Here is a 23,937-nt window from a genome sequence, read left to right on the forward strand (position 1 = left end):
CAGCGCCGATCTGCTGCAATAGCAGATAGGGGTTGCAAAATCTGGTGACAGAGCCTCTTTAAACAGTGCTCATTCAAATTAATGAGTTGTAATGCAGGACAGGACAGGTTATGTCCCCAAGAGTGAGAAATGCTCTCTATAAGCGATCTCCAATCTGGCCAAGAGATGAGGTTCCTAAACAGAGGACCCCCTTTATTAACTGACAATTTCCTAATAGGCTATATGAAAATGTTTTCTAAACAGCACAACCCATTTTAAGGTTTATTACAAATCTACTTAAAAAAAACACTGTGTTCTTTTTTTGACACATATGTTAGCCGATACATTATAATTTGTATACAGTTGGTGTAGAGATTGACCAAGTTGCATCTTTTTCCTTTTTTGTTTTTTTTAAGAAAAGTAGTGGAAAATAGGTCACGTCAAAATAGTTTTGGGCCCAGGCCCAGGATCATTCTAGAACCTAGATGTGACATGGATGTGACAGCTGATAAACAGACTGTTTCATGGAAAAACATATATATCAGTTTCTTTGTTTGGTATCTTTACGTTTCAGGAATGTTATAATAGTAATCTTATTAAATGAGTTTGTTGTTATTGCAAAAACAAATATCTGGGAGTGATTATGTCAAAACCTTTGCTCTTGGCTGCTGTATAATACTTGAATGAAAGTTTACATCTTATTATTAGTTTGTTTTCTTCTAAATGAATTCTTAAGAGTTAGGGTATGTTCACACGGCCTATTTACGGACGTAATTCGGGCGTTTTTGCCCCGAATTACATCCGAAAATAGCGCTGACAAACATCTGCCCATTGAAAGCAATGGGCAGACGTTTGTCTGTTCACACGCGGCGTAATTTACGCGCCGCTGTCAAATGACGGCGCGTAAATAGACGCCCGCATCAAAGAAGTGACCTGTCACTTCTTTGGCCGTAATTGGAGCCGTTATTCATTGACTCCAATGAATAGCAGCGCCAATTACATCCGTAATTGACGCGGCGTTCAAGCGCCTGCACATGCCGGTACGGCTGAAATTACGGGGATGTTTTCAGGCTGAAACATCCCCGTAATTTCAGACGTTACGGTCGCCCTCGTGTGAACATACCCTAAGGCTGGGTTCACACGACCTATTTTCAGACGTAAACGAGGCGTATTATGCCTTGTTTTACGTCTGAAAATAGGACTCCAATACGTCGGCAAACATCTGCCCATTCATTTGAATGGGTTTGCCGACGTATTGTGCAGACGACCTGTCATTTACGTGTCGTCGTTTGACAGCTGTCAAACGACGACGCGTAAATGGACTGCCTCGGCAAAGAAGTGCAGGACACTTGTTTTCCACGTAATTTGAGCTGTTCTTCATTGAACTCAATGAAGCACAGCTCAAGATTTACGAGCGTCTCATACGGCTCGCAAAATGCGAGGAGGAGCATTTACGTGTGAAACGAGGCAGCTGTTTTCTCTTGAAAGCAGTCTGTCTTTTCACACGTAAATGACAGCTAGCGTGTGCACATACCCTTATAAAGAAACCAGTGGGTTCTGGCTCTTATCTGTCATATCTTCAGTATGCTCCTCAGGAGAAGTTCTAAGAAAACAATGTTCTATTCTGTTCAATGGAATTCAGGGCAGTAAAAAAAAAATGTGATTTTGTACTGACCTTTAATATATGTATTATAATGCTGAACTAATAAAAAATTTCTTCGGTTATACTTATTGTTTTGGCAATATTGTACTCCCGCTTGATACTTTATTGTTTGATTTTTCTTACTTGAAAATCTCTAAAAAATATTTGTGACCCTGTGTGCAGTAATCTGAAATTTGCCCCAGCTGACTGTGACATGGAAATGCAGGCCCTATAACAATAACCATAAATTATGATCTTATCTGGAATAAAGAAATACGCAAGCAAATATTATGGTGAAATTAGGCCACGGTGTTTATTATGGATAAACCACACATTCAGTTTGGCAATATTAAACAAGACCAATATCATAAATCCATCAATAATTTAAACATTTTATTAAATACCTGTCCATAAATTCAGCCAAACTGCAATTTCACGTCCACCCAGCGTAAGCTGGGCGATAACCCCAACAATAAATATCCGTGACAAGGAACGGTGGGTCGGGCGATGCTGCTCTATACAGTTCAGTCAGGTGGCTGAGTGCTGAAGCAGTGAACAGGGGAATTTATAACCTCTGTAGATTCCCGCTCAAAAGGAACTATCCAATCATTTCTTTCTCCCCAGCACCTAGACACAGCCAGAATCTTCTGGAAGCCCAGGTAAGTCCACCTGTGAGGGAATAAAAACAAGGGGGGAGAGAGAACAAAGGACTGTACCAAGGTCCAAAAACCCTGTAAAACAGTAAAAAAAGAAGGGAGAGGGGTGGCGGTGCCACAATTGTGTGTGTGTCCCCTTTCTGTACAGAAAAGGGGGCCCCTTACAGTATGTAGCCTCTCCTGTATATCTTCCTGTGCCTTAGGGCTTATTCAGACGAACGGGATATACGATTTTCACGCGCGTCGCACAGACCTATATTAGTCTATGAGGCAGTGCAGACAGTTGCGTGATTTTTCCGCAGGGTGAGTCCGCTGCGAAAAAGTCACGACATGTCCGTTCTTTGGGCATTTTTCGCGCATCACGCACCCATTGAAGTCAATGGGTGCGTAAATATCAAACATGCCACAGGGAAGCACTTCCGTGGGACAAGCGTGATTCGCGCAACAGCTGTGGAAAGGATGAATGAAAACAGAAAAGCACCACGTGCTTTTCTGTTTACAAACAACCAAACGGAGTGTCATAATGAAGGCGGCTGCGCGAAAAGCACGCAGCCGCGCATCATACGGGGCTGACACACGGAGCTGTTAAGTGCCTTTTGCACGCACAAAACGCCGCGTTTTTTGCTCGTGCAAAACGCACACGCTCGTGTGAATCCGGCATTAGAAGTGCATACTCTATGTACAGTAGCTCTCAAGTATCTTGGATAGGTGTGGTCTTATGTTTTGCCTGGGCAAGGAATCATGGGACATCTGCAGACAGTGACTTCTAAAGTCAAGATGGCGGACAGGAGCAGGATTATTCCCTTCTAAAAAGCAAGTTAGAGGTTGCATGGGGAACATAAAAGAACACTGTTATAAAGTGGGATAGGATAGGAGGTGTAAAATGATTTCACGTGTCTGCTGGAGTTTTGTTTTAATAATTCATGCCAGACCTCATTTATCATTGTATAATATTCGGCTAGAAACATCTTCAACCTTATGCCTTCTTTACATGTAATGATTTACATGAACAAGTCACATTGCAACAATGGACACATATGTAATATATCGAATGCATGTGTCTGTTACCATTGCTGTTACCATTGCTGTTTCACATTATTTCCCCATGATATATTTCCGGTAATCTCGGCCATCACTCTCAACTTTCAAGATTATCAAAATTACTCATTTTATTTTTGAAAAATCCATGGCATACATTTTTCTAAAAACAAGAGAGATTTTTTCATGTCTTTACTGCTATTATTGTGTTATCAAGGGCATAGTGTCCCATTTTTCATTATAGGGTAACTATTATAATTATGAATCAGATTAAAGCAGATCTTTCTGCTGAATATGCTGCTGCAGTAGTTACAATGCATTTGGAAAGTGTTCAGACCCTTTACATTTTTTCAAATTTTGTTATGTTGAGGCCTTGTGCTATAATAAAAAGTTTTTCCCCATCATTCTGCACTCAATACCCCACAATGACAAAGTGAAAACAGAATGTTAGTAATCTTTGCTAATTTATTGAAAAGGAAAAACTAAAATATTTAATTGACTTCAGACCCTTTACTCAGTACTTTGAAGCACCTTTGGCAGCGATAACAGCCTCCAGTTTTCTTGGGTACGATGCCACAAGGTTTACACGCCTGGATTTGGGGATTTTCTGACATTCTTCTCAAGCTCTGTAAGGATGGATGGGGACCGTCAGTGGACATCCATTTTCAGGTCTCTCCAGAGATGTTCGATTGAGTTCAAGTGAGGACTCTGACTGGGCCACTCAAGGACATTCACAGAGTTGTCCATAAGCCGCTCCTCTGTTGTCTTGGCTGTGTGCTTAGGGTCATTATCTTGTTGGAAGGTGAACCTTCCCCAGTCTGGGGATAAGAGCACTCTGGATCAGGTTTTCATTAAGAATATCTCTGTACATTACTCCATTTATCTTTCCATCAAGCCTGACTGGTCTCCTTGTCTCAGCTGCTGAAAAACACCCCCACAGCATGATGCTGCCACCACCATGCTTAATTGTAGGGATAGTATTAGTCAGGTGATGAGCAGTGCCTGGTTTCCTCCAGATATGTTGCTTAGAATAGAATTTTGGTTTCATCAGACCACAGAATCAAATTTTTCACAGTCTGAGATTCCTTTAGGTACTTTTTTGCAAACTCCAGGAGGGCTTTTATGTGTCTTTTACTGAGGAGAGGCTTCTTTCTTGCCACTCTGTCATAAAGCCCAGAATGGTGGAGTGCTTCAGTGATGGTTGACCTTCTGGAAGTTTCTCCCATCTGCACACAGGTTCTTTGGAGCTCAGTCAGAGTGACTATTCGGTTCTTGGTCGCCTCTCTTACCATGGTCCTTCTCCCCCGATTACTTAGTTTGGTGCGGCGGCCAGTTCTAGGAAGAGTCCTGGTTGTTCCAAACATCTTCCATTTAAGAATTATGGAGACCACTGTGCTCTTGGGAACTTTCAGTGCAGCAGAATTAATTTTATATCCTTCTCCAGATCTGTGTCTCGACTCAATCCTGTCTCTGAGCTCTACAGACAGTTCTTTCCTGCTCATGGCTTGGTTTTTGCTCTGATATGCATTGTCATCTGTGAGACCTTATATGTACAGGGGTGTATCTTCCCAAATCATTTCCAATCAAATTAATTTACCACTGGTGGACTCCAATCAAGGTGTAGAAGCATGTGAAAGATGATCTAGAGAAATGGGAGGCCCCATTAGCTAAATTTCAAATGTCATAGCTAAGGGTCTGATTACTTATTGTAACGTCCACAGCCGCGGACCGTCGTGCTTACCTGCCCCCCGACAACCGCGGCCATGTACAAGTGAGTGCTGGGCGGCATCTCCCTTCTAAGAGACGCCAGCACTCACTTCCGCATCGCTGCACTAGTTCCCGTAGGGTGCGCGCGTGCGCTCGCGCCAGGCTGAAAAAGACCAGTACACACACATGAGGAAAATCTGTAACTAGCCAATGATCACCCTGGACTATAAAAAGGGCTGTTTCCTTTCAGTCATTGCCTGAGCGTTGTTGTGTTTACCCGTGTTAGTCTTGCAAATGGTCTCTCAGTGTTATTGTAATGGCGGAAGGAGGTGAAGGGAACAAGTGAGCCCTAATCTACCCACCGCCCTGTCCCTGCCTACTTGCAACGACCCGCCCTAGGCGACGGGGTACAACTTGGCGGCGGTCCCTACACTGACTAAGTGCAAGGGGATACAAACAGGGAACAAGCAAGGGAAGGGGCAGTAGCCCACGGAACACCGTGAGGGAACGGAGTGGTGAACGAGCAGTCAGGATCAGGATGTAATGAAGTATACAAACGCAGAGCACGGAGCAGGAAGCAAGCCGGGGGCAGAGCGAAGCAGGATAAGCGGGAACTGAAGCAAGGCTGAAGCACGGCAGAAGCAGGCTGGAGCAAGGCAGCAGTGGGGCCAGGAAACCAAGAAGAATCACAAGCAATGAGGAAGAGAAAACGGCAGGTATAAATGGACAGGGGGCGGAGCTAACTCCGACTGACCAGGCCGCGATAGGCTCTCCCACTCCTGAGCCTGCCACCCTGATTGGTGGGAGCCGGTGTCAGTCTAAGAGGTCTGGCCTCAGGTGTCGATTGATTAATCCTGGGAGTATCCACAGACGTAGTGCCTGGCAGATCCTTTACAGTACTCCCCCTTTTATGAGGGGCCACCGGACCCTTACTAAGAGGACCCGGTTTAGTGGGGAAGAGAAGGTGGAACCTCCTGACCAATACCCCAGCGTGAACATCTCGAGCAGGTACCCAAGTCCTCTCCTCCGGCCCGTATCCTCTCCAATGGACCAGGTACTGGAGGGAGCCCTGGATCATCCTACTGTCCACGATCTTGGCCACCTCGAATTCCACCCCCTCAGGGGTGAGAACGGGAACAGGAGGTTTCCTCGAGGGGGGCCAGGACGGGGAGCAGCATTTAAGGAGGGAGGCATGAAAGACGTCGTGTATGCGAAAGGATGGGGGCAGCTCCAGACGGAAGGATACAGGGTTGAGGACTTCAATGACCTTATAAGGCCCAATAAATCGGGGAGCAAACTTCCTGGACGGGACCTTAAGGCGCAAGTTCCTAGACGACAACCAGACCAGATCCCCGACGACAAACCGGGGGTTAGCAGAACGTCTTCTATCAGCCTGAATCTTTTGTACGCTCTGGGACGCCTCTAGGTTCTTCTGAACCTGGGCCCAGACTGTGCACAGTTCCCGATGAACGTCCTCTACCTCGGGATTATTGGAACAACCAGGAGAAACGGAGGAGAACCGTGGATTAAACCCGAAATTACAGAAAAACGGGGAGACCCCTGACGAGTTACTGACCCGGTTATTCAGGGAAAATTCGGCGAGGGGAAGGAATGAGACCCAATCAAATTGACAGTCAGAGATGAAACACCTTAAATATTGTTCCAGGGATTGATTAGTCCTTTCCGTTTGGCCATTAGTTTCGGGATGGAGGTATTTTTAGAGACATAGCAAATTACACAGACATGATATTAGCAGATGAGCCAGAATCCACGAAGGCACTGCCAGTGGCAGACCGGCCAGCAAACGAAACCTGAAAGGGAAGCAATATTTTATTGCGTTTCATATTAACGGGAAATACCTGTGCGCCCAAGTGACCTCCCCGATGATCACTTAGGCGCGGAAGTTTTCCGGCTGCTTATTCTTGCGCCTGGGACAGGTGTTCAGTTGATGCTTGTCATCCCCACAATAGAAACAGAGACCATTCTTCCTGCGGAACTCTCTACGTTGTCGAGGGGACATGGAAGCCCCGAGTTGCATAGGTACCTCCGAGTCTTCCGTCGAAGAGCGAGGAGACGGGACCTCGGGGGGGATCGCAGGGAAGTCAGAGGGGAAAACACTGAAACGTTCAAGCTGACGTTCCCTGAGACGTCGGTCAAGTCGTACTGCTAGGGCCATAACCTGGTCTAAGGAGTCAGAAGAGGGGTAGCTAACAAGCAGATCCTTCAGGGCGTCAGATAATCCTAACCTAAACTGTCACCTTAGGGCCGGGTAGTTCCACCGAGAAGCTACGTACCACTTTCTAAAATCAGAACAGTATTCCTCAACAGATCTCCTACCCTGACGTAAGGTCACCAGCTGACTCTCGGCTAAGGCAGTCCTGTCAGTCTCGTCGTAAATGAGTCCGAGGGCAGAGAAAAAACGATCAACGGAGGAAAGTTCAGGGGCGTCAGGAGCCAAGGAGAAGGCCCACTCTTGGGGCCCTTCCTGGAGTCGGGATATAATGATTCCCACCCGCTGGTTCTCGGAACCTGAGGAGTGAGGTTTTAGACGGAAGTAAAGTCTGCAACTCTCCCGGAAGGAGAGAAAAGTCTTACGGTCCCCTGAGAACCGGTCAGGTAACTTGAGGTCAGGTTCTAGAGGTGAGGTGAGGGGTACTACTATGGCAGCGTCAGACTGGTTGACCCTCTGAGCCAGGGCCTGGACCTGTAGGGAGAGGCCCTGCATCTGCTGGGTCAGGGTCTCAAGGGGGTCCATGATAGCGTCAGCGTAGGAGAAATGGTAGACTAGGTATGGGCTTGTGATTATGTAATGGCGGAAGGAGGTGAAGGGAACAAGTGAGCCCTAATCTACCCACCGCCCTGTCCCTGCCTACTTGCAACGACCCGCCCTAGGCGACGGGGTACAACTTGGCGGCGGTCCCTACGCTGACTAAGTGCAAGGGGATACAAACAGGGAACAAGCAAGGGAAGGGGCAGTAGCCCACGGAACACCGTGAGGGAACGGAGTGGTGAACGAGCAGTCAGGATCAGGATGTAATGAAGTATACAAACGCAGAGCACGGAGCAGGAAGCAAGCCGGGGGCAGAGCGAAGAAGGATAAGCGGGAACTGAAGCAAGGCTGAAGCACGGCAGAAGCAGGCTGGAGCAAGGCAGCAGTGGGGCCAGGAAACCAAGAAGAATCACAAGCAATGAGGAAGAGAAAACGGCAGGTATAAATGGACAGGGGGCGGAGCTAACTCCTACTGACCAGGCCGCGATAGGCTCTCCCACTCCTGAGCCTGCCACCCTGATTGGTGGGAGCCGGTGTCAGTCTAAGAGGTCTGGCCTCAGGTGTCGATTGATTAATCCTGGGAGTATCCACAGACGTAGTGCCTGGCAGATCCTTTACAGTTATTCTGTTCCCAGTGTTCCCGTACCTAATACCTGTATCCTGTATCCTGTATCCCGCGCTACCGCTGGTCAACCCAAGACCTTGATGACATCACAAGCCATGCAGGTGGATATGCTAGTCTGCCAATTATGATAGGACCAACTCCTCCAGGCGGTGAACGCTATTACACATTGGCTGGATGCGCAAGCTGCAGTCATCACAGCATCCATTCCTGTTGCTCCAGCTGTTCCTCCTGCTACTCCTCCTGTCAGTACCAGTGCTGACTCCTGATTCTTGCTGAGACGTATTTAGCTGTTGCATCGGTGAATGGACTGCCTCTGCCCGATCCGATCGTATCTGAAACCAAGCCGCTGAAGCTCTAAGTTGGAACCCTTCTTTCCTAACTAATTTATTTTCTTGTTTTGCCTAAAGCCCTCAATCCAATCCTGTCCTACTGGGCCTGCCTAGGCCCCGACTACATGCTCTAGTCCTGGACTGGAAACCCGTAGAGGTTCTCCAATAGGGCTCCAAATGTCGCAGCCGCTGTCTGTTACAGATCCATCCTGTCCAGCCTCCTCTGCTTCAGTCATTGGCAAGATTACCCCCTCATTTCTCTCAGTTTGCATATGTCTTCAGTAAGAAGGAGGCTGAGATGCTTCCTCCACACCGGGCTTATGACTGCCCCATTGAACTGGTTCCAAATGCGTCTCCCCCATGGACAGGTATACCCTCTTTCCTGGCCAGAGACTCAGTTTATGTTGGCCTATATCAAGGAGAATCTAGAGAGGGGCTTCATACAAAAATCCTCCTGCACGGCCGGGGGGCTGGGTTCTTCTTTGTCAAGAAAAAAGACGGATCTCTTCGGCCTTGCATTGCATTTTCAATCAAATCATGGTCAAGAACAAATATCCATTGCCACTAATTTCCGAACTGTTTGACCGCATACAAGGAGCCAAGATCTTCTCTAAACTAGACTTGCGTGGGTCTTATAATGTGATCCGAATCCGTGAAGGTGATGAATGGATGACAGCGTTTAACACTCGAGACAGGCACTGTGAATACCTGGTGATGCCCTTCGGTCTGTGTAATACTCCCGCGGTCTTCCAGGAATTCATCAATGATTTTCTCTCCAGATCCGACGACTCATCGGAGGCATGTTCGTCAAGTTCTACTGCGATTAAGGGAGAATCATCTTTATGCCAAGCTGGAGAAGTGCGTCTTTGAAAAGAACTCTCTTCCCTTCCTGGGTTACATCATCTCGGATCAAGGTCTCAAGCTGGATCCTGGGAAAGTAATGTTCATCCTGGAATGGCCACATCCTCAGGGCCTGCGTTCCATAAAGCGTTTTTTTGAGATTTGCCAACTTCTACCGGCAGTTAATTCCAAACTTCTCCTCATTGACGGCTCCCATCTCTACCCTTACCAAGAAGGGTGTGAACGCCGAGGTGTGGACTCCAGAGGCAGAATCTGCATTTAATAGCCCCAAGAATGTCTTTACCTGAGCCTCAATCCTCCATCATCCTAACATCTCTCGACAGTTCTAGTTGGAGGTGGAATTATTCCATTGGGGATCGGGAGTTACTGACCATTAAATTGGCTCTGGAAGAGTGAAGACATCTGCTAGAGGGCGCAGTCCACCCCATCCTGATATACACCAACCACAAGAACCTTACATATCTCCAGTCGGCTCAACGGCTGAACCCCGTCAAACCAAGTGGTCGCTGTTCTTCACCCGGTTCCAATTTGTGCTCCACTACCATCCCGCTGACAAAAATGTGAGGGCTGACGCCCTGTCTAGGTCATTTAAAACAGAGGACACTGTGGAGTACCCTCAATGTATCATAGATCCGTCCTGCATTGTCTCTGATAACCCTCTGCAGATTAGAGACATCCCTCCGGGGAGGACGTTTGTGCGTTTGGCAGACAGGAGAAGAATCCTTCGCTGGGGACACAGCTCTAAACTGGCTGGGCACGTGGGGGTTCATAAGATGCGGGATCTGATTGCTCATCATTTCTCGTGGCCCGCGCTGCCCAAAGATGTTGTGGACTTTCTCGCTTCCTGCAATGTGTGTGCTTCCAACAAAGTTGCTCACTCCAAGCCTGCCGGCCTGCTCCAGCCTCTGCCTGTGCCCAACTCTCCCTGGCAGCATATAACAATGGACTTTGTCACAGACCTTCCTTCCTCGGCAGGTTCTCGAAGATGGCTCATTTTGTTCCAGCTACAGCCCAGGTACCCGCAGCTGACTGCATTTGGAGACTTTCTACAGGTCTGGCAGCAAACCCGGTCCTCTATTCTGCATCAAGCGAAAGACCGATACTAGGAGAAGAGAGCCGGGTACCAAAGTCTGGCTGTCCTCTAGGAATATCCGTCTTAAGGTGCCTTCCTACAAGTTTGCTCCCAGATTCCTCGGACCCTTTGAGATACTACAACAAATAAACCCTGTCTCCTATAAGCTTCGGCTGCCTCCTACCCTCAGAATCCCGAACTCCTTTCATGTGTCCCTCTAGAAGCCTGTAGTTCTGAACCGCTATAATTGGTCCCTGATCATATGATCACTGTAATATACCTATCACTGTGACCATAGTCCTATATTTACAAAATACAGCACAGGATTTGTGCTGTTTCTCTCCCTCCTCTCCCTGTAGTTGATTTGTGAGAGGAGAGAAAGATACTGCTACAAATCTTGTGCTGTTACTGTGAAAAACACACCAGATATTCGCCAGTGTTTCTATATCACCAGATTACCCTAATTACCCCAGTGTTCCTATAATCACCCCCAGATTACCCGTAATTACCCCAGATTAACCGTAATCACCCAAGATTACCCCTAATCACCCCAGATTACTCGTAATCACCCACAGATTACCCGTGATCGCTGTTTTTTTTCTTATTACGCAATTGTAATAGCGGTTATTAGCTGCGGTTTACTGTAAAATTTTAGTTATTTTGTTTGTCATAAAAAAAACTAAAAAACTGAAAATAAAAATAGTTATTAATTATTATTATTAGTGTAGTGAACGTGAATCGCAGGAGCCGCAGAATGTTCATTGTAGAGCTGGCGTACACCTTGCTGTGCTCCAGCAGTTCAGGCAGCGATACGGACACTGTTTCAGAAGCAGAATTTAGCTCAGAAAGCGACACAAGTTCTACTTCTGCCACTGGACCCCCCAGCTCTATGCTGGTGGACGCAGCTGTCACAGTTGAAGCGTCAGGAGCAGGGCCTAGTAACGCAGTACCTCCTGTAATGTGGCATCCTGCAATTACTTTCTCCCTCCAAATTTCGCCATTTATAGCGACTGCAGGCATCAACGCAGATGTCTCAAATTTGACTCCCTATAATTTTTTTTATTTGTTTATAGGTGATCACGTCCTGGAACTAATTGTCCAGCAGACAAATTTATATGCCAGGCAATTTGTGACCCAAAATCCCAGGCCTTGCTATGCCAGAGGAGGGATCCCCACAACAGTTTCCGAAATAAAAAAATTTGGGGAAATTACCCTAAACATGGGGATAGTAAAAAAAACTTCTATCCAGTCCTACTGGGCTACCAGCGCTATCCACCGCACCCCTGTTTTTACAGCCGTTATGGCACGATTGCGCTATGAATCAATAATGTGTTTCATGCACTTCTCAGACAATTCCCAAATCCCCACAATAAGTGACCCAGCCTATGATCGCCTCAACAAATTGAGACCCCTTACCTCCCTACTAAGTGACTCATTTTTAAATTTATACACCCCGGGCCAAAAATTATGAGTAGACGAGTCTCTCATGTCCTTCAAGGGCTGTCTATCCTTTCGCCAATTTATCCCCTCCAAAAGAGCCCGATACAGCGTAAAGCTTTATAAAGGTGTGTGAGAGCACAACGGGCTATACCTGTGACTTTTTTACTTATGAGGACAGGGACCACCACATTAAACCTCCAGGATGCCCAGAGGATATTGGAATTAGGCCTGATATACACGAGCGTGTGCGTTTTGCGCATGCAAAAAACGCAGCATTTTGCGTGCGCAAAAGGCACTTAACAGCTGCGTGTGTCATCAGTGTATGATGCGCGGCTGCGTGATTTTCGCGCAGCTGGCATCATTATGACCCTCCGTTTGGATGTTTGTAAACAGTGCTTCCGTGCGACCTGCGTGGTTTTCACGCACCCATTGACTCAAAACGCAGAAATATAGAACATGTCGTGAGTTTTACGCAGCGGACTCACGCTGCGCAAAACTCATGGACTGTCTGCATGCCCCCATAGACAAATATAGGTGCGTATGACACGCCTGAAAAGCACGCACGTCGCACACACGTATATTATGCTCGTGTAAATGATGCCTTAGTGAGAAAATTGTCTGGGAACTCATGGTGCAATTCCTACAGAAAGGGTACCATGTGTACACGGACAACTACTACACCAGTGTCCCCCTATATTAGTCCCTCCATGCTGCTGTAACAGTGGCCTGTGGGACGATGAGTAAAAATAGAGTCAGCTTCCCTCAACTTTTGTCGAGGCGATTAGACAGGGGTGCGTCACCTCTCATTTGCAAGTGACCAGTGAGGGTATGTTCACACGGCCTATTTTCGGCCGTTTTTCAGGCCGTAAACGCCCGAAAAACGGCTGAAAAATCAGAAGTAGAACGCCTCCAAACATCTGCCCATTGATTTCAATGGGAAAAAGGCGTTCTTTTCCGACGGAGCGTTTTTCGTGGCTTTTTTTACGCGTAAAAAACAGCCACGAAAAAGAAGTGCAGGACACTTCTTGGGACGTTTTTGGAGCAGTTTTCCATAGACTCTATTGAAAAAAGCTCAAAAAACGTCCGTAAAAAAACGCTGCGAAAATCGCGAGTGGCACAAGAAACGTCTGAAAATCAGGAGCTGTTTTCTCTTGAAAACAGCTCCTTATTTTGAGACGTTTTTGACTCTGCGTGTGAACATACCCTGACTTGCTGTCAAGTGGAGTGACAAAATCGAGGTTTATATGCTAGCCACCGTGCATGAGGACACCACAGTGGCAGTGAGAGAGAGGGGAGCTACCTCTGATAAGAGAAAACCGGCCTGCGTAGTGGACTACAATAAGTTCATGGGGGAGTTGATCTATCTGACCAGGTTCTACAACCTTACCTGGTTAGGTATGTGCTCTATAAGACCAAGGGAACGCTCAGTTTCCTCCAATATCAGGAAAACATTATAGGGCACCTCCTGTTTGACTCCCCCGCACTTGGAGAATCCTTTGAGTCAGAGGATGTGAAAAGGCTCACTGAGCGCCACTTCCTTCACCCTGTCCCTGCCTCTGAGAACCAAAGATACCCCCAAAAGAGATGCCGTGTGTACATTAAACATGGAAGGAGGAGGGATACCCGTGTTTACTTCCCCATGTGCCCTTCAAAACCAGGCCTGTGCAACTTCCCCTGTTTTGAGACCTATCATACCGTTTCTAATTATAAATTTTTTTATATAATTTATGGAACACCAAAAAGGGTGGGGTGGGGGGATTCATTTTAGGGAGTCAATTTCATTTATTCATATTTTTTATTTTGTTTCTGGGCTTTCCAAGGGAGGGAGGGATTATCATGGGGAGGTATTAAAGTGTATTTATTTCAGACTGTAAAACTAATTTTACTCCTTTACTGTTCCTAATGATGGTTTTGGACACTGCCCCTTTATATATACTTGAATCGATTGGTTGTTTTGTGCACATAGCGGTTCCTACCTTGCCGGGCAGGGGCCGGTTATGGTGCACCGCTTCATTTGGCACGTTTGTCCCTCATATAGGGATTGATGGAGCTAAAGAGACGTTGCACAACCAGTCACTGAAGAAAACCAAAAGCCTGTCATGGCAGCCCTGCAGGTGTTCTTCTAGCTAGTGAACAAACTCGAGTTTGCCACATTTTTGAAGATATTGCCCATCATTCCAGTACAGTTTATTTTTTCCTCTCTGACTGATTTTATATTAGGACAGAATTCTGTCCACAATGACATCATAATGGCACAGTTGAGGGACAAATGCTTCTTTAGCAAGGCATAGTTATAAGTAGAGGCAAATACGTCTATAGCAACATGCATCCTTTATGAATACACAGCTTCAGTTCCCTTTTGTATGCTGCACAAATTTATTAATGTGGCATATTTCTAACAAAATATCCTTTTACCACATGTCTCCCCTATTTCATGTGGAAATGTAAGAAGAATTTGAAGAAAACATATACCATAGTGTCTGAAATAATACCCATTATTCCCTCCTTTAAAATTTTTGTTGGTCAGCATGCTCACTACACCACTAGACTTTTAGGCGGTCTAGTTTTTAAAATGGGGTCATGTGTGTTTTTTTTCTTCAGGCAGCTCAATGCATCTAAATGCATGATATTGGGCCTAGAATATATTCAATTGTGCCCTGAAAGCCAAAGGGTGCTTCCTCTCTTTCTGGCCCAGCCACACGTTTAGTAAGCAGATTGAGGCCACAATGCGGGTATTTTTGAAAACAGGTGAAACAGGGTGATAGATTTTGGGGTGTCTCTCTTCATGCTCGTGTTCGCTTTACAAAGAAATCGGTCTTTAAAATTATACCTTTATGAAAAAAGTGAAAACATTTTTTTACACCTGTTTGCATTAAATTTAGCAAAAAACTGTGTGCGCAAAATACTCACTACACCCCTAGATAAATACCTTAAGGGGTCTAGTTTTCTAAATGGGGTAGTTTATGGGGAGTTTCTATCGTTCTAACAGCTCAAAGCCTCTTTGAATGTGCAGTGAGACCTAAAGCATTTTCAAGCAAAATATGTGTCCTGAACGCCTCTGGGTGCTCCCTTCCTTTAGGGCCCTGCCGTGCGTCCAGGCAGCGCGTTATGGACACAATGGGGGTAATTTTGAAAACAGGAGAAACAGTGTGATAGATTTTGGGGCGTATTTCTTCATTCTCATGTTCGCTCTACAAAGAAATCGGTCTTTAAAATGACACATTTGTAAAAAAATATATATTTTTTTTACGCCTGCTTTGCATGAATTCTTACAAAAAAACTGTGGGCTCAAAGTACTTACAACACACCTTAATAAATACCTTAAGGGGTGTAGTTTTTAGAATGGGGTCATTTGTGGGGGTTTTCATCTTTCTGACACCTTTGAGCCTCTGAAACCCATAGGTGCAGGAAAACAAAATGTACTTCAAAATTTATAAAATTATTATTACATTTGTAAGTCTTCTAAATTGCTCAAAATGTTTTGTTGTTTTTTTCAAAAGTGCTGCCAAAATAGAGTAAAGAGATGGAAATATATATTTAAGAAAAATAAATGTACAGTATGTATGTACATATGGCTGGGTTCACACGACCATGTTACGTCCGTAAAGTACGGAACGTATTTCGGCCGGAAGACCCGGACCGAACAAAGTGTAGGGAGCCGGGCTCCTAGCATCATAGTGATGTACGATGCTAGGAGTCCCTGCCTCGCTGCAGGACAACTGTCCCGTACTGTAATCATGATTACAGTACGGGACAGTAGTTCCACGCAGAGGCAGGGACTCCTAGCGTCGTACATCACTATGATGCTAGGAGCCCGGCCCCCTGCAGTGTGTTCGGTCCGGGTCTTCCGGCCGAAATACGTTCCGTACATTACGGACGTAACATGGTCGTGTGAACCCAGCCTTAGTGGTATATTGCAGTTCAAAATAGGGAAAAACTATAATTTTTTACAAACGTTCATGAATTTCTGTCTTTTTTTATTAATTTACGCAAATCGTTCCAGTCTACTTTTACCACTTCAATAAAGTACAACATGTGACGAAAAAACAATGTCAGAATTACTTGGATATGCAAAACTATTGCAGAGTTATACTCTGATAAAGTCAGACATACCAGATTTGCCAAAATCTGTCTTGATCATTAAGGTCCAAACAAGATTGGTCATTAAGGGGTTAAAATTAATATCTATTTTTAGGTTCAATGTTCCTTACTAATTATTTTCATACTATATCTTCATATGAGTAAAATTAAGGGGACTTAATTTTTCTGACACAGACCTCAAAATCCTCTGTTTCTCTCCAAATAACCCCTTAATGACCCTGCCCATTTTGGCCATAATGACCAGATATATTTTTTTGTTTTATGCCTCTCATTTCAGCAGCCATAACCATTTTATTTTTTCATTGAAGTGGCTGTGTGGGAGCAATGAAGAAAGAAGTTGGGTCCAGCGCTGGTGTAGATAAAATGGAAGCTATTTCCAAGTTTTAATAGGTCATTTAAAAAGGATCAATAGACTGAAATCCTAGCGTGCAAGGAGGGATATCAACCCGATGGGGAGCCTACGCGTTTCAGACGCCTCCTGTGTCCTTAGTCATGGCTATTGCTGGTTGAACTGAGACGCCTCATTGGATTATATATCCAGTGTAACACGTGTGTTCTGATTGCGTTCCAGGTCACGTGGATCCTCTGGAACGCAAACAGGAAGTGCGAAACGGGCGTGGGCTGTGCTCTGCTGCGAATGTACGATGCGTCCTGCTCTGATTGGTAAGTAAAAAGATTGTATCATCTTAGATAGCCCTCGTCGTTGAAAGAAGTTGTATTTATAGTATATTTGGACAAAATATTGTGTTTATTACTGATGGGCCAATTGACAACTGCAGCAGGTGTATCAGCCCGTATCCAGTAACATTTAATGTTGTAATATTTTAGGCAGTCAGTAGTGCGTTTTGGGTTGAAGTCTGGTAAAGGTAAAGAGTGTGGGGAAAGAGGAAAAAAGGATGGCTAAAAAATATGTTTATTTACATGTCAAAAAGCATATATTATGCATGTAAATTACGGGTTAAAAATTAGTGAATCAACTTGAAGAGGCAGTTTCTGTAAAAAATCTTGTGAATAATATTGTCTGTATAGGCCAATGAATTATGCACTTTCCTATTGCAGAGAGCGAATGCTTAGTATATCGTTATTGTATTTATTGCTAAAGTATGGCGGTTAGGGTGTTTTAGTACTGGAATTGTAGTAGGAAGTGGCTCCATTGTGTTATTATCTTCTGGAGTTGATGTTTCAGGTGTAAGAAAATGTTTCTTGACAGTGAGGTTACGTATGAATTTATTGATATCCAATAAGGTGTTAAAGAGATCGAAGTTGTTGCTTGGGGCAAAGTTGAGGCCCAATGATAGTGCTTCAGTTTGTGCTGCCGTAAGTGAGGTAGATGACAGGTTAACGACATTCAGGTTTAATGGTGTTTGGAATTTAGTTATGTCAGAAACCCGAACATCAGTAACATTTCAAATGCGGCAAAACACTTAATTTACCATCACAACAGAGCAATCAAAACTTTACAATGTTATGCAATAGAAAAAATTCATCTCTCCAAAAGAACATGATTACAGTACGGGACAGTTGTCCCGCAGCGAGGCAGGGACTCCTAGCACCGTACATAAGTATGATGCTAGGAGCCCGGCTCCCTGCACTGTGTTCGGTCCGGTACTTGCGGCCGAAATACGTCCGTCAATTACGGACGTAATTAGTGTGTGTGCACATACCCTTACACTCAGTGGGAATAAACACTAGATTTCTGTTTTAGGGTATCTTGGTGAAACAGGAATAAATACATTTTTGGATAATGGTAAATACATTTACCTATTTATTCAGTAGCTCAGTAAAATTATTACTGTCACATTACATTTTGCTAACATCATGGTACAGTATGACTGTTTAATCACTATATTAACATCACAGAAGAATATTGTTTTTGATAATTATTTTTAATGATCTTATTAAAATTCATTGGGCATAGACATCTTGAAATATGAGGTATGACAAGTTCTCAAAATAAATAAATACAAAACATAATAAAATTTCATGCAAACATAACAAAATCCGACATCATTATCATGGCGATGAATGACTACATAAATAAACTAACAGGAGTTGAAAGCATAAATGTCAAGGGAGGTGATAATGCAAACCTCTCTCTTTTATCACTTTGGTTTCAATATCAGATACAGTTAATAAAGCTTTAAAAAATATTGTTCAACCACTTCAATATTGCAACAAGCCATTGCATTCTCCAATTTTACTAATAGAATTTAAGTCAAGTTTGATTATTTTTGCACTCAATATTTTAATGGACATTTTGTTTCCAAATTATGTAAATCTGAGGAGATGATCACAACTTGCCAAAAATACTCTACAAACATGGAAAAACAGTAAGTCTCGCACCTTAGGGTATGTTCACACGTACACGTCCGTTACGGCTGAAATTACGGTGCTGTTTTCAGGAGAAAACAGCACCGTAATTTTAGCCGTAATGGCATGTGCAGGCGTCTGTTGCTGCGTCCATTACGGACGTAATTGGAGCTGTTTTTCCATGGAGTCCATGGAAAACGGCTCCATTTACGTCTCAAGAAGTGACATGCACTTCTTTGACGCGGGCGTCTTTTTTACGCGTCGCCTTTTGACAGTGGCGCGTAAAAAAAATGACATTTTTCTAAATTTAAATGTATCTGTTTATAAGACTGATAGTTATACCACACAAAATAGTTACTAATTAACATTTCCCAGGCCGTAACAAGGCTTATAACTTTAGCAGAAATGTCTCACATTTTCAAGAAAATTAAAAAAATGTGTCTGTTTTTTTTAGGGAACAGTTCAGTTCTGAAGTAGCTTTGAGGGGCCTATATATTAGAAACCCCCATAATTCACCCCATTTTCAAAACTCAACCCCTCGAAGTATTTAAAACAGCATTTAGAAAGTTTCTTAACCCTTTAGGGGTTTCACCGGAATTAAAGCAAAGCGACAATTTTTTCTATTTTTTTCTGGTACATACAAAGTTTTACCAGAGAAACACAAATCAATATTTTTCGCCCAGATTCTGCAGTTTTTAGAAATATCCCACATGTGACCCTAGTGTGCATATGGACTAAGAAGCAAAGGAGCACCTAGTGGCTTTTGGGGCCTTCTTTTTATTAGATTATATTTTAGGCACCATGTCAGAATTGAAGTGGTCTTGTGGTGCCAAAACAAAGGAAACACCCCAAAAAGATTTTTGCGAACTACACCCCACAAGGAATTCATCCAGGGGTATCGGGAGCATTTTGACCCAACAGGTGTTTCATAGATTTTATAAGAATTTTTCTGTGAAAATTAAAACTTTTCATTTTTTCCAATAGGATGTCGTTTTAGCAAAAAAATAATAATTTACACAATATTTATAAACATAATACAATTTATTGGGTTTTTAGGATGGGGTGTGTGCAGGGATTTCCACTGTCCGTGTGAGGTGCAGGCAGTGGTCTCCCCCGTACACCCATCATCCTCATTCAGGTTTGCCTGCATGCTAGTATTTGGCGGATAGTATGTGATGTGTGGGGGGTCTGTGTGGGGGACACCTACCACCGGAGCATATGGTCCTCTCCACGCATGTTTGCGTGTGTGTATACCGGGATGAGGGTGTGTGCCCATAACTGTGTACCATTTGGGTCACCCCGGTGATACACATGCATACGTGTTGGGATGCATGTTTATTAACCCCTTAATACCGAAGGTGTTTAAAACCTTAGTGACCAGAGCAATTTTTGCAGTTTTGCTATTCACAGATGTAGCACAGTATAACTCTGTATGTGTTTTATGTATCTATGTGAATTTTGTACTGTTTTCTTGGGACATGTAGTGCTTCCTTTTTGTGGTTTATATGTATAGGTAACAATTTTTGTTATTTTTTTTATAGCCGTGGAATGACAGAAAAAAAAATTTATTTTTTATTTTTCATCATTTAAAATGTAACAGTTTGAAAATAAAACTAATTGTATCATACAAATGTATTCAAATATATTTTTCTCATTTATCCTGATCATAAGGACACCTGACTTGGAGGTGTAGTTTATTTTTTTTGACCAGAAATATAGTATAAAACACAAGTGCCCCTTTTTTTAATTGCGCACTAAAATGTCTTAATTTCGTTTTTTACACCATGGTATTAATGTATGGGTAATGGACTTGAAGTCCAATAAATAATGGTAAAAAAACCATTGTGTTCTACAAACTATACACTCTAACGTCTATTTCTAGCGGTTCAATTTCCGTTTTAACCCTTCACACTTTTTACAAAATTTGTCCAAACTTGGGCCAAAAAAATGTCAATTATTTTTTTTTTACAAAAGTGGAACTTTTCTTAAAGGAAATGTGTTGCTAGCAAAAAATTTTTTATTTTTTTTTAGTTAAACAATTAGTGTGTAGGTGATTAAACATTGTTCTAATTTTTTTTATTTTTTTCACGAGTCAGGAAATATTATAAATTAGATTCTAATTTATAATATTTCCCGGCACTGGTCACTAGATGGAACAATTCCCAAAATTGCAGCATTGCATGTGGTAAAGCAACCACATTGCTTTATGCTGCAAAATTGGAAAAAAATCCCTCGCTCTAGTGAGCTCTCAGAATCCCCCCCTCCTTTATCCTGGCTAGTGCCGGGAGAAACGAGGGGATTGAACGGTCTAACCTCCTACACTGTGTGTCGCCATTTTTTGAGCTAACACACAGTGTAGAAGGTTTACATACACTAGTAAACACACACTGAAACACGAACATACATAGAAATCACTTACCTGCTCCTGCCACTGCCGCTCCCTCCGGTCCGTCCGCTCCGTCTGCTGCCGCTGCTCCAGGTGCACAAGTCCGGAAGCCGCGACCGGAAGTAGTAATCTTACTGTCCGGCCGCGACTTCCGGTCTACAGGAAAATGGCGCCGGACGGCGCTCAGTTCAACTTGGACTGTGTGGGAGCGGCGCATGCGCCGTTCCCACACAGACGGCGTACACCATAGTGGATGGAACGGGCCCCGTTCGCATTCACTATGGGACTGTAGCTGCCGTATTCCATGTCTGTATGTGTCGTTGATCGACACATACAGAAATGGAAAAAAAAATGGCAGCCCCCATAGGGAAGAAAAAGTAAAAAAATAAAAAAAAGTAACACACAAACACACAAATAAATACAAAAGTTTTTAATAAAACACTAACATCAAACTGATATAAAAATTTTTTTGGGGGTGACACTGTTCCTTTAAGCTATTTCAAAACACCATATGACATATTGGTAAAAGTGACACCTTTCCACATTCTGCTATTTCTCCCGTGTACGGCGATACCAAATATGTGTGTCTAATCTATTATATGGACCCGTTATAGGGCATATCATAGAAGGAGTCCATTTTGGCTCTTGGAGGCCTGTCACACCAGAATTAATTCAAGTGCACCATGCTGCATTTGCCATACTGAACCTATTTTGTCTAAAGGGATAGTGGTTTCTGTAATATTGCCTGATCTTTCAACTGAGATTAAAGAATGTCAGCAGCTCGCTCCGCAAACCATTCCTGCTGGGAAGTTTTCCAGATTTCAGTTGCTTAATGAGTTACATGATTCTGTTTTGTGTGTTCATCCAGGGATAACTGGTACTAAAAAATTAGTCTCACGGCTCTACTGATGGCCATCTGTATCTCGTGATGTTAGTTCCTATGTCTCTGCTTGCGATGTCTGTGCTCACACCAAGACTCCTCGAGTTTGTCCTATGGGTAAACTACTTCCATTGTCTGTTCCACAGAAACCTTGGTCTCATCTGTCTATGGATTTTATTACCAATTTGCCTCCCTCTGAAGGGAAAACTGTCATTTGGGTTGTGGTGGACCGTTTCAGTAAAATGCGTCATTTTATTCCATTGCCTCAACTCCCCAATTCCAAAACCCTGTCTAAATTATTTATTGATCAAGGGGTTCGTCTGCATGGTATTCCGGAAAAAAATTGTCTCTGATAGAGGTGTACAATTTGTGGCTAACTTCTCGAGAGCTTTCTGTAAGAAACTTGGTGTACAGTTATCTTTCCCTTCTGCATTTCACCCTGAGACTAAATTGAGCGATACCTCAAGGCTGCTGGAGCGATACCTCAAGGCTACTGGAGACAGCAGGCACGCAGAGTCTAAAGCTACTCTACGGTATTCGCAAGAGCTGACCACAAGGTGAGATGGACTTTGCTGCTTAGAAGCCAGGTTGTCTTAACAGAGTGTAGTAGGAAAAGAGGTACAATGCAGGCAATCCTGAGCTGGAAACCAGACAGACAGTAGATTAACTGAAAGTCCAGAAACAGAGTAGTGGTAATCAGACAAGCCACGGTAAAAAACAGTCGTGAGCGGATAATCAGAATCGGTAGGCAGAGGGTTAACGAGAGACAAGCCGAGGTCAGTATACACGAGGTCTAGAAATCAGAAATGCAGGAGCAGTCAGGAGTTTGATCAGGAATCAGGAAATAAGAAGATTCAGAAGCAAAGATAGGTGGGAAAAGACAGGTATAAATACAACCCAACAGCAGATTGGCAGAAGAACAGAGAAGAGAGATAGGCTCAAAGCGAAAAAAGAACCACCCAGAAGCTAGACACGTTGTCATAGCAAACCTTAAGGGAACAGGTGTTTTCCTAACAATATTGCTGATAACCAGGCTGAATGGGTCTCGTATCTTCCATTAGTGGAATTTTCTATAAATATTCGCCACAATGTTTCTCTTGATACTTCGCTGCTTTTCTGTAATTATGATTTTCATCCTCGTTTTGGTTCATTTTCCGCCTCTTCTAGTGATAACCCTGAGGTGGACGTTGAATCAAATAAACTGTGCAGTTTGGGCTCAGGTTTAATCGAACCTTAAGAATTCACAATTCATTCAAAAGAAAAATGCTGACAAAAGACGTACGGTGGGTCCTGTGTTCAGTGTGGGTGATAAGGTGTGGCTTTCTACTAAGAATTTGCGACTGAAAATACCGTAAGTTTGCGTCTAGGTTTATTGGTCCATACTAAATTGTTGAAGTTATTAACTGTAACATCTGTGGCCACAGACTGCAGACTCCTATTATCCTGCAGAAGTCTTCCTACCAGAGATGCTTGTACTTGCGGCCGTCCTGTCCTGCAGTGACCAATACGGTGCGCGCTCGAGCTTATTCCAGGCCTTAATGGGCAAGAGCACACACATGTTTTAGATTGACTGATTGCTCCCATGATCACCCTGGACTATAAGAAGGGCCCTGCCCCTCCCTTAGTTGCCTGAGCATTGTTGTGCTTACCCGTGTTAGTCTTTGCAAATGGTCCCTTAGTGTTTTTCAGTTCCCAGTGTTCCCATTCCTGCTACCTTTATCCTGTATCCCGTGCTACCTTGTTCCTGTGCCATAGAGAGTTGGAGTCATGTTGTGTCATATACTACGCCTGCTGTATTTCACCACGCCTGGTGTCTGCCTGCTGCCAAGGTCCCATCCGAGCCTGCCATCACTACTGTCTGTATTGCCACAGCTACCCTTATTCGAACTATTGACTTTTCCTTGGTATCCTGTTTGGCCAGCTGCTATCCTGCTAAAGCGGTACGGCTCAGTGGGTCCACACACCCATCGTGACATTAGCCCTGTGTCTTTTTGCCTGTCTCTTCCTCCTTCTTTTAAAATTCATGATGTTTTTCACAAATCTTTCCTTAAAAAATTTGTACCACCATCTAATCCACTCAAGAAACCTCCTCCTCCAGTTCAGGTAGAAGGAGATATGGAATTTGAGGTTCAAAGGATTGT

This window comes from Rhinoderma darwinii, chromosome 5 (genome assembly GCF_050947455.1).
Source record: "Rhinoderma darwinii isolate aRhiDar2 chromosome 5, aRhiDar2.hap1, whole genome shotgun sequence".
Lineage (NCBI taxonomy): Eukaryota > Metazoa > Chordata > Amphibia > Anura > Rhinodermatidae > Rhinoderma > Rhinoderma darwinii.